The sequence below is a fragment of the Bos taurus genome, chromosome 1 (assembly GCF_002263795.3).
Source record: "Bos taurus isolate L1 Dominette 01449 registration number 42190680 breed Hereford chromosome 1, ARS-UCD2.0, whole genome shotgun sequence".
Classification (NCBI taxonomy): domain Eukaryota; kingdom Metazoa; phylum Chordata; class Mammalia; order Artiodactyla; family Bovidae; genus Bos; species Bos taurus.
In genome coordinates this window covers 57,169,534-57,183,999 of record NC_037328.1, presented here as the reverse complement: position 1 = coordinate 57,183,999, position 14,466 = coordinate 57,169,534, and the positions used below count along the sequence as shown (strand labels likewise).

Sequence of the window (14,466 nt, the reverse complement as noted above, 5' to 3'; positions counted from 1 at the left end):
TCATCAGTTTATATCTGAAAAGAGCTGGACAGGTTTTCACCAAGATTGAAAGTTGCATTTAATGTGGTGAATTGATTCATCAGCAAGTGAATTTATAAGCTCACATAATTGAAAAGCTGAAAATAGATCATCCTTAGAGAAGCTTGAGCAGAAGCTGATATTAAACCTACCAGAATCTGTATATTTTTATCTATCTCCTGGTTCTGCTCAGTCTGTTTTGGGTCAGGCTCTGACTGCAGCAGCTCCAGACTTCAGGTGCAGCAGAGGAGAAAGTCCTGATCTCAGGAACCTCATAGACTGATAGTCCAGACTTATTGTATCATTGTCTATATCTCATGGTCTCATGTCCCGATGCACATTTGTGAAGCAAGCTGTGACCAGAACAGACTGTGATGCACAAATGTGTTGTCTGATTTAGGATTTGGCTATAAGAGGATCCCCAGAGCCAGGTATAAAGCCAACTTCACGCTACACATATGGACAGAAGCTTGGCAGAAGGGTGACTTTGCAAAACCAAATCAGGGTTCTGTGCCCACAGGCTTAGGAGTCTTGACTTTGATAGCAAAACCAGCAAAGACCCATTATAGATGTTCTGCTACATGATACAGTCTCTATAGTACATACAAACATTTCTTTGAGGGCTTCACAGAATGAGGCAGTCACCTTTCAGTAAATAATACATTGATGTTTGGAAAGATACCCGTAAACTCTGATCTAGAAAGATCATTCCTATTAAAAGGCAATTAACAAATAAAGAAAACACTGCTTCCAGTAGGAGCCAAAAATAAAAAAATCATAAAGCAGATGCTTCAGCTTTCCATTCATGGTGCTGCCTCTTAAGAGAGCTATTTCCTAACTAAGCAGCAACAGAATTTATTTAATTTCACAACTGTTAACATTCTGAAAAGCAACGTCTGGGGGTCAGCTAGGGATCAGATCAAATTATGCATCTGGAACTTGTTCGCTTAAACTCTCTGCAAAAGTTTTCCAGTTCACATATGTTGGCTGTGTTCCACATTACAGAGAGCCTGACAGGAAAGAAGGGAACCTCTTTAGTCATCAGTCTGAGGAGATTGACAGAATATGAATGACTTTCTGAAGCACTTCTCTGTCATGGTACAAGGGAGTGCTGTCCAAATGTAGGAGGAAACATGCTTTCTTTATCACCATAATAAAGTATTTATTGAACACTTAACATGGTTTTAGTCCTGCTAGAGCAAACTTAGTAAGAGAGTGCCTGCATGCTTGCTCAGTCATGTCCAACTCTTTGAGACCCCATGGACTGTAGCCCGTCAGGCTCCTCTGACCATGGAGTTTTTCCAGGCAAGGATACTGGAGTGGGTTGCCATTTCCTACTCCAGGGGATCTTCCCACCCCAGGGGTTGAACCTGCAACTCCTGCATCTCCTGCATTGGCAGGTGGATTTTTTGCCACTGAGCCACCTGGGAAACCCTAGTAAGAGAGTGACACCTGTTTAAATTCATACTTCTTGTTTATGTCATTCATAGCTACTTTGAACTTTTAAATTCTTTCATTAATAAAATTTACATACATACATAATATACATTTTTTTAAAATTAGTATTCTGAAAGCCTGCCGTGTTGTACCAGTCATTGTTTTAGATGTCAGGAATCTGAGAAAGACATTTCCCCTGTCTTCATTGACCTTCCAGGATAGTAATGAAGATATTAAGAAAAGAACCACACAATCATTAGTTATCTTTGTAACTGTTACAAACCAAAAAAAAAAAAAGTATCTGTGGTATGCAATGAGAGCTAATTATTATGATGAACTCACTTAGTCTGGAGGTTAGGGAGAAAATGAGATTAGGAATATGAGCTGCTATAGGAAAAGGGAGGGCATTGTCTGTGTCCCATCAGGAGATAGTCATTTAGACAGGGAAAGTGTAATAGAAAAAATTATCAAGCTGATTTAGGAGACTATGTACATGGAAAGAGAACTCTAAAAGGTACCTGAGGGTTGGGTGGCATACCTAAGGAAGAACAAACTTGCAAGAAAAGTTCAGCTTTCATGGAAAGAGGTGGTTAAAGGAGATGCAATTGTAGCTTCCTGGAGGGTAGAGAAGATTGCTAGACTGCCTGGGCCAGAGTTGGTCCATAGTCTCTGTGCAGGGGATGAGCAGACTGGTAGGCAGCCATGAGGAAAGAGCAGGGTGCACAGTGGGAGTTGCAGGTGCCCCTGGAATGGAGAGGATCCCTCTATACAAACCTAGGACACTCCCACGCACAGCTCAGGCTAGGGCAGCTCAGAGCAGCGTGTGCACACATGGGGTTGAGAGTGAAGAAAACAGTGATCTCAACTGGGGACAGGCTCACACTATCTGAGCCACTGCTCAGTCAAGAATTGAAGAAAACATGTGGCCAAATGCTGGAGAAATCTATGCCAGGCAGGCACCTCTCACAGATGAACACTATGTGGGCTAAGCACTGAAGAAAAAAACATGCTCTCCAGAAACTTAGCAAATGAGGCACTGGAACAGGAAAGGAAACTCTTGTGCCCACAGTACCTGTCCAGTGCTCTCAACTGATTATGCTTTCTATCATGTCAGCTGCCAAAAGGGAAATATTTAAAGGACCCAGACCCATTTTCACAGATCAGGCAACGAGGCCAATTTGGAGCTGAGAGACAGTACATTGATCATGGTCCAGGGGTCCAGTACATTTATCATGGTCCCTGGTCCATTGATCTCAAAGCTGTCAGTTTTCCTAGAGGTTCTGACCTCTAGGAAATATTAAAAGATTGAAAAACAAAAAATAAATCTCACCCAGTTCTCTCTTGAAACAGTTGAATGCTGCTTTTCCCTAAGGCTCTACTAAACACTTCCTCCAGTCTCTTTTTCTCAAATAGGTATGTGTTTCCCGAACCAGACAAATGCTGCACTTACTGGCTGAAACCAATAAAGGCCTGCCCATAATAAGGACAACTTAGATTATGGGTGAGATCACCTTCCTCAAAAATACATAAACATTGGGGTTATGTTTCAGGGAAGGATAGGCAATTAAGTCTGACTGGTCAGCAGACTGACTAACAAAAATGTACACCTAATGTGAGGATTCTATTCTAACTGGAAAATCAGTAGCTCATGTATGGACAATTAATTGGGGTGGTGGGGGGGAGGGATGAAGGGAGACAAATCTTAAATCTCTGGAGGTCATCTAGGTGAGAGAGAACTTTGCCAGTGGAAAATGGAGAGGTGGAAGTGGATTCCAGAAATATCTAACAAGTAGAATTTTGGGGGCTTGGTACCAAGTTGGATTTGGTGACTGAGTGAGAAGGAGGCATCAGAGATAATATCCAGGATTTGAATGCCTAGGAAGAAATGGAGGTTCCCTTCACTGCAGATTCCAAGGCAGGGGAAGTAGTTGGAGGTCAAGTCTCACTTCAGTTTTAGACATGTTGAGTAAGTGAACACAATACTATAGAAAAATTACAAGGACAGTATTCAGGGATTGTTTTCACTATTTCTAAATTCAGGAGCTTTATATAAAACCATAATCAGAACTCATAGAATTTAAAAAACACATGAAACTAAATATGCAATACATTTCAAATGCAAAAAAAAAAGTGTTTATTACAAAATATAAAATGTATTTGTATTACAAAAGATCAAATAAAAGTAAAAAGTGAACTATAAGTGAAGGTAAAAGTGAAGTATAAGTGAAAGTAAATTATCCTTGCTAGCTCTGCTCTTCTTTCAACATCAATTCCTTTGGCCCCAGAGCACCTTTTGAGGTTTGTCTCTGACGGAGCTGGTCCCTCTGAGCACCAGTATTAGTATCCTGTGCTTAACTTCCAGAGTTTTCCTCTGCCCTGGCCCTGGTCTGCAGGGCTTTTTACCTTTCTTTGTTTCAGCCTTGTCTTGGCCAGGTTCTAAAACCTTCCCTTCCTTAGGGGAGAGATCCTCCCACTTCAGATGGCATCTTCCCCAGACATTTCTAAGTCTTTTTTTTTCCCCCAAGTGGAGATGGGATAGGGAGAGCAAAAGGAAGATGAAGGATGGGGCGAGATGAAGAATGGGGCGAGATGAAGGATGGGGACTGCAGGATCTGGCCAGGCTTGTGGTCAGGGTGTTAGGGATGAGAGCTAGGGGACTGATGTAGAGGATTTGTCTGAGGAGAATCCATCCTCTTCTCTTCTTCAGCACTCTGTTAGTCTTAACCATTTGAGACTTCTGGAATTCATTTTGTGCCTTGAATCACATTTTCTAAAATAAAGTTCTTTTTCCTGTTTCAATGGAAATGTGAATGCAGTGTTAACAGACTTCTTTCAGTAAATGAACAAAAAAAAAGTGTTTTAAGAAATTTCCCTTAATAAGAATTCTGGGTCAGTATGAAAGATGAACTTTAACAGGAAGAAATTACCTTTTATTGCTATCAACAGCATCATTATTCACTGGATTTTCCATGAGTCTCTTGTAATATTTTCTCCAGAAAAGTAACTCAGTGAATTAAATTAAGGAAATACCCAACCATAATGAAGTTACAAAGATTGCATAATACTTCTTGGATACAAAAATAAACTTTTAATGCAGAGTCCAAAGGAAGATTTTACAAAATACTGTTCAAACAAAGGGAAAGTGCAGTTCAATGAGAAACATGAGAAATAGAGTAAGACAGAGAAAGAGAAAGGATGGGATTCTGCATGAATCACATGTGTTTTATAGACAAGCTACTTGGTATCAGGAGATGTCACTGTTGTTTAGTCACTAAGTCGTGTCCGACTCTGCGACCCCATGGACTGTAGTCCACCAGACTCCTCTGTCCATGGGATTTCCTAGGTAGGTAATATGGGTTGCCATTTCCTTCTTCAGGGTATTGTCCTGCCCCAGGGATCAAACCTGCACCTCCTGCATTCTTAGGTGGATTCTTTACCACCGAGCCAGCAGGGAAGTCCATCAGGAGATAGCCCCTGCTATCAGAATGGACTGTGTTCCAGTGTCCATATGTGGTCTTTGGTTTAGGTCTTAGAACAATGTTGAGAGAGTAATGCCCTAACACATCGGTAATAACTTATTTAACCTTCAATATGCCTAAAGTTCTGCAATAGCAGTGACTTACCAGCCCATAGGATTGTGATACCAAACAAAAATGTACTCAGATCCACAGTGTCAGATATGGGAACGTATCTCCACATTCAGGAAAGAGATCAAGTTCCCCATATTCTATATACCAGTAACAGTGACTATCTCCTGGTGGTGACCTCATGGCCTAGGCAGTCTTTGGAGTGAGAATGGGAAAGGAACTGGAGAAAGGTGAGGCTACCATAAGAACAGAGAATGGCTAAGGAAGGGCTTCAGGAGACTGAAGTGGGAGGATGTGTGGGGCTTTGACCTGTTGCTGGATAACTCCACAAAGACGGTTTTAGTTTTGATTGCTTTTTAAAAATGTTTGTTGGACTATAGTTGATTAATAATGTGTGTTAATTTCAGGTGTATAGCAAAGTGATTCAGTTATACATTTACATGTACCTATACTTTTTCAAGTTCTTCTCCTCTTTAGGTTATTACAGAATATTGAGCAGAGTTCCTTATGCTATACAGTAGTTCCTTTCTTTGGTTCCTTTGTTATCCTTTGGATAACAAAGAATTATTCATTGCCAAATTTCATAGTACTGAGGTGGAGAAACTGTGGCATAGAACATCACCTTGGAATTTGTTAGAAATACAGATTATCAAGCCCCACCCAGACTTAAATGAAGTGGAATCCAAGGGCAGGACCCAGAATTTGTGGCTTAAGATGTCTTCCAGATGATTTTGATTCTCAATATAATCAGAGAGATTACTTTTATTGAACTATAATTTTTTTAAAATGTAAATCTTTTGCTACTTTCACTTCTTTAGGATATTCAATTTCACCATAAGATTGTTTTCTAAACACTTCACAACCTACTGAGACCATTTGGCCAATCCTATTATCAATCATATTTAGGTGAGATGTCAGTGATTTCTTAACATGGTTAATTTGAAATTCTGAATGATGATAAGTGTCATGATAACAAGAATGACTAATCAGAATATCTCACATCAATAGTCTGACAGGGTGTCCTAAGTATAACTGGTGATTCAGGAAGGATGAATGATCAATCCAGAATTTCACCTAAGGGACAAGGCAGATCTTTAAATTTGACATCTAGTATAAATAGTGAAATGGTAAGGTTTTAGCGAAGATAAAGGAAAACATGGGAATTCGCCTCCCTCAAACTAAACAAAACATACACTACTCATAGTGTAACCTGTGGATCAGGAGTGTTGGCAGCGTGTGGGGACTGTTAGCTGTGCAGCATCTCAGGACCCACTATAGACTCGATCAATCAAATACATAAATGCTACATTTCCCTAAGTTCTCCAGGTAGTTCATATGCACATAAGAGTTTGAGAAGCACTAGAATAATTCAAGAACCATGTTGTCTGAGAAGTACTTCATTTCCTTACTGTTTTTGCTTTTGATATACGATGTCTTTATGGATTCCATTACTAATACACACTTGAACACATAAGGAAATTAAATTACAAAAACTTTGTTCTCTAATTTCCTTGGAAATGAAGCATCCTAATTTTGAAATAATATAAAATATCCTAATCAACTTTCTGCTGTTGCCAAAGTTGAGTAACATCCAGATCAGATCAGATCACATCAGTTGCTCAGTCATGTCTGACTCTTTGCGACTCCATGAATCACAGCACGCCAGGCCTCCCTGTCCATCACCAACTCCCGGAGTTCACTCAGACTCACGTCCATCGAGTCAGTGATGCCATCCAGCCATCTCATCCTCTGTTGTCCCCTTCTCCTCCTGCCCCCAATCCCTCCCAGCATCAGAGTCTTTTCCAACGAGTCAACTCTTCCCATGAAGTGGCCAAAGTTCTGGAGTTTCAGCTTTAGCATCATTCCTTCCAAAGAAATCCCAGGGCTGATCTCCTTCAGAATGGACTGGTTGGATCTCCTTGCAGTCCAAGGGACTCTCAAGAGTCTTCTCCAACACCACAGTTCAAAAGCATCAATTCTTCGGCGCTCAGCCTTCTTCACAGTCCAACTCTCACATCTAACTGTCAACTAAAAAATATAGTCACAGCCTGAAAGTAGAGAGTTATATTATTTGGTGGGAGTATTTAGGACTCCAAGCCCAGGAGACAACATCTCAGTAGCTCTGAGAAAACTTTTCCAAGGAGTCAGGAGGGGAAGTCAGGCTATATACAGGTTTGCAACAAAGGGAGCAGGCAGTCTGAACGTCGAAGATCAACTATCAAGTTAAGGGATTTACATCTAGGTATGGGAAGATGCAAGCCTCTGGGCTCACTGAATTCATTCCTTTCATATGCACCTCACATACTTGGGGCCAAGCCCGTTTCTTACTTCACCTTAAGGAGTGGCAGATGGCTGCTTCTTGCATCCTCCCAGCTCTACAGCAGTCACTGTGGGGGTGGCAGCATCCCCTGGATCACAGTTTTGGGAGCCCTCATTCACCTTTGGAGGCCAGGGGTCACAGATGCCTGTGACATTTCTTGTTTATTGGTACGACAGGCAATATTTTCATTTCACAGAACTTGGATGCCACTATCCAGGCAGATAAATGAAGGAAGCTCATGTCTGTGATATACAATTCTTTCCTTTTTTCTTTCATTACTCCTTCTCAGCCTCCCATCACCACTGCTTGGTTTGTACTTTTATTCATTCGACAGATACCTTTTAAGCATCAAGTGTGTGCTAGGGTCTGTTCTAAGTGTTGGTGGTTTATGGAATGAAAAACATAGCTCGTGACTATCTTTAAATGAGATAAAGGACAGACTCTCAATTTTTTTCAAGTGTCAAATAAATTTGATACAAGTTTAAAACATTAAATGGATGAAGTAAGTGACAGATTTATAGTCTAATGTTTTTTGATTGGACTTCCCTGGTGGCTCAGACAGTAACGAATCTGCCTGCAATGCAGGAGACCCAAGTATTTGGCACGTGTTTTACAAATATTTTCCTTTATGAACCTTCTATTGTAGTAATTTCTTTCCATGTCTTAATCTTTGGAATGGATGACAACTGAAATGAGCAAGGATAAAGCAATAGAAAGAAGTCTAGGATGAGGGACATCTTTATTTTGGCCCCTAGATCAGTCCGTTTGCCTTGAATTAAAGTCACTTTCTGTTATATCAATTCAGCCAGTGAATCAGTATGTCTCCTCCCATACTAAAGTGGGGAAAAATGTACTTTAATTTTTTTCATATATTTGACAGTCTTTTGGGCAAAGTACACTGGAAAGGACGCTGTACTGGGTGTTGGAAGAAGGCAATTTGAGTTCTGGCTTTGTCCCTAACTAGTTATGAGACTGAGTCCATACTGTCACATTTCTGAACTTCAGTTTCCTAAAATGTAAAATGACAATAAAGATAGTAAAATTTATGAAAGTACTTTGATATAAGGATATCATGTAAGAAAGAATTACTGTGTTTGGTGTCTTGCATTATTTCAGGAATAATGCTTAGTCAGGGTTGTTATCATGAAATGAGGAAGTAAGCTGCAGTTGATGGAATTCGGAATAATTCCACGTGAAATATGTTTGAATTTGTTTACAATAGCCTCCTGAAGACCCAGAATTACTTTTGCCTATTCACTGCAGATGGTGACTGCAGCCATGAAATTAAAAGACGCTTACTCCTTGGAAGAAAAGTTATGACCAACATAGATAGCATATTTAAAAGCAGAGACATTACTTTGCCACCAAAGTCCATCTAGTCAAGGCTATGGTTTTTTCTGTGGTCATGTATGGATGTGAGAGTTGGAGTGTGAAGAAGGCTGAGTGCCGAAGAATTGATGCTTTTGAACTGTGGTGTTGGAGAAGACTCTTGAGAGTCCCTTGGACTGCAAGGGGATCCAACCAGTCCATTCTGAAGGAGATCAACCCTGGGATTTCTTTGGAAGGAATGATGCTAAAGCTGAAACTCCAGTACTTTGGCCACCTGATGCGAAGAGTTGACTCATTGGAAAAGACTCTGATGCTGGGAGGGATTGGGGGCAGGAGGAGAAGGGGACGACAGAGGATGAGATGGCTGAATGGCATCACTGACTTGATGGATGTGAGTCTGAGTGAACTCCGGGAGTTGGTGATGGACAGGGAGGCCTGGCGTGCTACGATTCATGGGGTTGCAAAGAGTCGGACACGACTGAGCGACTGATCTGATCTGATTTAATCCTGTTTAGAATTTCCAACAACTGATCTCCTGAGTGTATTTACAGATCTAACTTTACCATCAGATGTCTCTAATGGAGGTCACTTGTAATTCCAGGTTGAGGCACTGTTAGAGAGAAGAGGTTGTCAATATTCAGTCCCTGCTGCACTCTTTTGCAATGATTTTCTATTAACATACCAGGTAGGTATGAGTGAATGGTCAAAAAAGCAACATTTAAGGTGGCTATTCTCTTTTAGATGAGCAAAATAAGTCTTCTTTATCTACTAATAAATGAAAATTATTGATTATAATTGTTCCACTGTGCATATATAGTTAAGTAAAACCAATTATTATAATCTTTTAAATTTTATCATCTTGATAAAAGGGGGAAAGTATACATAAAATGAGATGTTCTTCTATTTTTATCATTAAAACTCACATTTTTGTTTGTTTTTCTCCCTGTTTGTATCCTCTCAACCTTATGCTAGATTGAATTGATTGACCCTTTAGGAGAGATTGGTCTAGGAATTTGTTTCCAGTCTTTGCCCAATTTTACTCTTTTTTTTTTAATCAAAAAATATTATTATACATGACACTGCAGTTTCTGTATCCTCAGCTCCCTCTTTCTTCATGTATAGCCGTCAGAACACTTTCCTGTTATTGTTGCTCATCTATGCAAAAAAGAAAGAAAACTAACATTATGTTTTTGTTGTGCTTTCTCACTTAATCTTCAAAGCAATGCCAAGAATTATTCACAGATGAGAACATGTGAGCAGGAAAAGTGAGTTTGTGATTATGTAGTTAGTGTACTGCAGAGCTTGGATTTGCCCTGAGGTTTGACTCCTATTTGACTCCCATCACACTCCTATACTACTTATTTCTATCCTGCTGGTCTCTTTGAAAACTAACATGTTTTTGAACGTGAAAATCCAAATTTTCTTTCTAGTCTATCATTTAAATCACAATTACTTCATAGGAACACCACAAGTGCTAAAATGTTAAAAGTCATAATGCAAATTCCAATTAATCAGGTACCTTAGTATTTGATAGTTATACATTACCTCTTGTATTTCTCTCAACAGTAGTACAAGATGAATCTCTTTTTAAAATTTTTATTTGGAGGATAACTGATTTGCAATGTTGTGTTGGTTTCTGCCATACAACAACGTGAATCAGCCGTAAGTATACATATATCCCTGCCCTCTTCAGCCTCCCTCCTATCACCCCCCTGCATCCCACTTCTCAAGGTTCTCACAAAGCACTGAGCTGCGCTTCCTGTGCTATGCAGCAGCTTCTCAATAGCTATCTATTTTACACATGGTACTCTATATATGTCAATACCACTCTCAGTTTGCCCCTCCCACTCCTTCCCCCCATGAATATCTTTTTTAAATGGGGAACCAAGGTTTAGAGGGGTAACTGACTTGTGGGAGATGGCACAGTGATGTTTTTGACAGTGTGAACCTTGGTTTTCTGGCTCCAAATCCACAACAGCTGAATGACTCTACTATGTTCAGAGTGTTTTGTTGAGGAAACATCTGTAGCTTTCTTTCCGGGGAAGAGACCATCAGAGGAAAGACAACAAAGATCTCAGTGGTCTTTAACAGTGGTTTCCTTCACTAACAATTTCAAGAGTGGTCCCTCCCCCATTTCCTTTCTATTTTCCAGTGAAGGTCTAGAGTGGTAGGTAGTCAGTATGGCTGATATTTGAGGTGTTTTGTCTTGTTTTGTTTTTTTGTCTTGGATATATGCTTCTTCTCTCCCCTTATTTCCTTATGACAATTCATTGAGAGGTTCAAACACAGTTTGCAGTGTGGGTGCAAGAGTGTTAGTAAGTAAGTGTTAGATGCCCAGTCATGCCCGACTATTTGTGGCACCATGGACTGCAGCCCACCAGGCTCTTCTGTCCATGAGATTTTCCAGGCAAGGATACTGGAGTGCGTTGCCATTTCCTTCTCCAGTGGGTGCAAGAACTTGTTACTAACTGGAGAATGGCTGAGCCAAACTATTGCAAAAACCAGTCACACTGGCTGCCATCATTGCCAAAGTGGGAAGGCTCTTTGTCCACTCATCCACCATTATGGGAATTCTTGCTTTTCTTGGGTAACCTTTTCTCTCAATTTCTTTAGTTTTCTTGCAACATCATCCATGTTTGAATTCCTTTCCTTAGTATGTGGAGACCTGAGGGCTGTCCTTGGCTGGGTTTCTGAAGCCTGACACTGAGTTTGATAAGAACATGAAGTTTCACAAAGGAAAAGGTTTTTGGGTAAAGGGGAAATAAAACAGAATCTTTGATAAAGTGAAGTTGTGAGTCAAGTAAACCGAACAAAATATGCATTAAAAAGGGTGAGAATGTATGTCATGGGAGAAAATCAGATAAGAGGCCAGGATGATGGTAAGGTGCCGGGAGCTGGTGTGAGGAGCTCCACCTGTGGCAAAGGTCATGAGGAAGGAGGCTTGGCATACGCAAAGGTGGGATTGAGCCTCAGGAGTCCCTCTGGATATTCTTGAGCATCTATCCCCCCAAACCAGAGTCTGCCTACTTTACTGCTTTGTGCTCTCACCTCTGACTTTACTGGGGGCTGTCCCCCACCACCATCTCGCTCTCTCTGATAAAGAGTTAACTTACAGCTCCAGTTAATAAGTTCCAGGGCATTAGGAGTGTTTAAATCCAAACCCCTTAGATAGCTCTCTAACTCGCCTGACAAGTTTACCCGGACTCCTACAGCTATGCATACGATTGTTTACAGTCTCTCAGCCTCGAGAGTCACGGGAAGCTTAAGATATTCAAATAGCTTAGAGCCTCTCAGAGAGTTAGAAACTGTCAGAATAAAACTAGTAAAAGATTTCATTGATGAGCCAATGCTTGCTGCCAAGTTTCCACATCCCCTGTATTGTATCCTTGAATGTGTATTAATTAATATACTTGGTAGGTAGAAAAAATAAGTAGTGGCCTTGGTGCTAGCAACTTTAGACCCTTAAGGTAATAAATTCTTTCCTTTGTTGTAAACCCACTGCACCTCTGCCCTATAGGAATGCAACTTTATCTAACACCTTCGGAGGATGGCACCAAACCTTAAAATAATTACTCTTAGAGAAAATAAGTCTTACGGTTGACAAAACTTTGTCAAGAGTCATAAAATGTTAATAGGCCTTCTGGCCAGAAGATTATGTGAATCACCTAAACCATTTGTATACGATAAATTTGCAGGAAAGAAACCCTGGTTTTGATAAGGATCAAAGACTGCTGACTTTGCATGATTTCACATCCCCTATTATCCTCTATGTGCAACTTAGGGTATAAAAGTCCCTGTTGAAAATAAAGCCAAGGGCCTTGCTCACCAAAGCTTGGTCTCCCCATGTCATTCTTTCTTTTCGCATTCTGGCTGAGTCTCCATCTGGAGCGCAGAGGTCCTCTGTGACCATTTATTTGCCTGGGCTTCTAAGACCCACTCGAGAAGGTGCCTAAGGTGGGGCACCTTCTGCTATTCGAGAGGGCGCCTGCAGCCTCTGTGGTCAGAGCTAACCTGGTGTCACAGGTTATATTGATTTTCCACGTAAACCAAGCTACTCAGCCTCTTTTCTCCACTGAATTTTCCTGCTGAGCTATCCTCATTCTATTACTCTTTATATCTCTAATGAATATTTAAATAAAGCTATTGTACACAGTGAACTCGCCGAAGCCGTCTCCCCTTCAAATTCCCTGAATCAGCCAGGGCTGGACCTTGGCAGTGAGGAGAAAGGCAAGGGCTAGCTTAGAAGTGCCTATGAAGACAAAGTATAAGGAATTTTATGGAAGTACCCAAGGTAGAGATAAAACCCTTTTAATGTAGGCCAGGGTCACAGCTTCTTTACCAACTGAGCTATCAAGGAAGCACTCAATATGTCAGCAAATTTGGAAAACTCAGCAGTGGCCACAGGACTGGAAAAGGTCAGTTTTCATTCCAATTCCTAAGAAAGGCAATGCCAAAGAAAGCTCAAACTACTACACAATTGCACTCATCTCACACGTTAGTAAAGTAATGCTCAAACTTCTCCAAGCCAGGCTTCAGCAATACATGAACTGTCAACTTCCAGATGTTCAAGCTGGTTTTAGAAAAGGCAGAGGAACCAGAGATCAAATTGTCAACATCCGCTAGATCATCGAAAAAGCAAGAGAGTTCCAGAAAAACATCTATTTCTTCTTTATTGACTATGCCAAAGCCTTTGACTGTGTGGATCACAATAAACTGTGGAAAATTCTGAAAAAGCTGGGAATACCAGACCACCTGACCTGCCTCTTAAGAAACCTGTATGCAGGTCAGGAAACAACAGTTAGAACTGGACATGGAACAACAGACTGGCTCCAAATAGGAAAAAGAATATGTCAAGGCTGTATATTGTCACCCTGCTTATTTAACTTATATGCAGAGTACATCATGAGAAATGCTGGGCTGGAAGAAGCACAAGCTGGAAACAAGATTGCTGGGAGAAATATCAGTAACTTCAGACATGCAGATGACACCACTTTATGGCAGAAAGTGAAGAAGAACTAAAGAGCCTCTTGATGAAAGTGAAAGAGGAGAGTGAAAAAGTTGGCTTAAAGCTCAACATTCAAAAAACTAAGCACATGGCTTCTGGTGCCATCACTTCATGGCAAATAGATGGGAAAACAGTGGAAACAGTGTCAGACTTTATTTTTGGGGGGCTCCAAAATCACTGCAGATGGTGATTGCAGCCATGAAATTAAAAGACTCTTACTCCTTGGAAGGAAAGTTATGACCAACCTAGACCATATAATAAAAAGCAGAGACCTTACTTTGTCAACAAAGGTCCATCTAGTCAAGGCTATGGTTTTTCCAGTAGTCATGTTTGGATGTGAGAGTTGGACTATAAAGAAAGCTGAGCACCGAAGAATTGATGCTTTTGAACTGTGGTGTTGGAGAAGACTCTTGAGAGTCCCTTGGACTGCAAGGAGACCCAACCAGTCCATCCTAAAGGAGATCAGTTCTGAGTGTTCATTGGAAGGACTGATGTTGAATCTGAAACTCCAATACTTTGACCACCTGATGCAAAGAGCTGACTCATTGGAAAAGACCCTGATGCTGGGAAAGATTGAGGGCAGGAGGAGAAGAAGACAACAGAGGGTGAGATGGTTGGATAGCATCACTGTCTCAATGGACATGAGTTTGTGTAAACTCTGGGAGTTGGTGATGGACAGGGAGGCCTGGCATGCTGCGGTTCATGGGATCACAAAGAGTCGGACACGACTGAGCAACTGAACTGACCTGAACTGGGTCACAACTTTCATT

The 14,466-nt window shown here is 40.8% G+C and overlaps 1 protein-coding gene across 1 annotated transcript in view; it reads right to left on the bottom strand.

Moving 5' to 3' along the window:
- Window positions 1–14,466, bottom strand: part of CD200 (CD200 molecule) — a 79,809-nt gene that overhangs the window by 22,344 nt on the left and 42,999 nt on the right. The gene's annotated exons all lie outside the window — the stretch shown is intronic.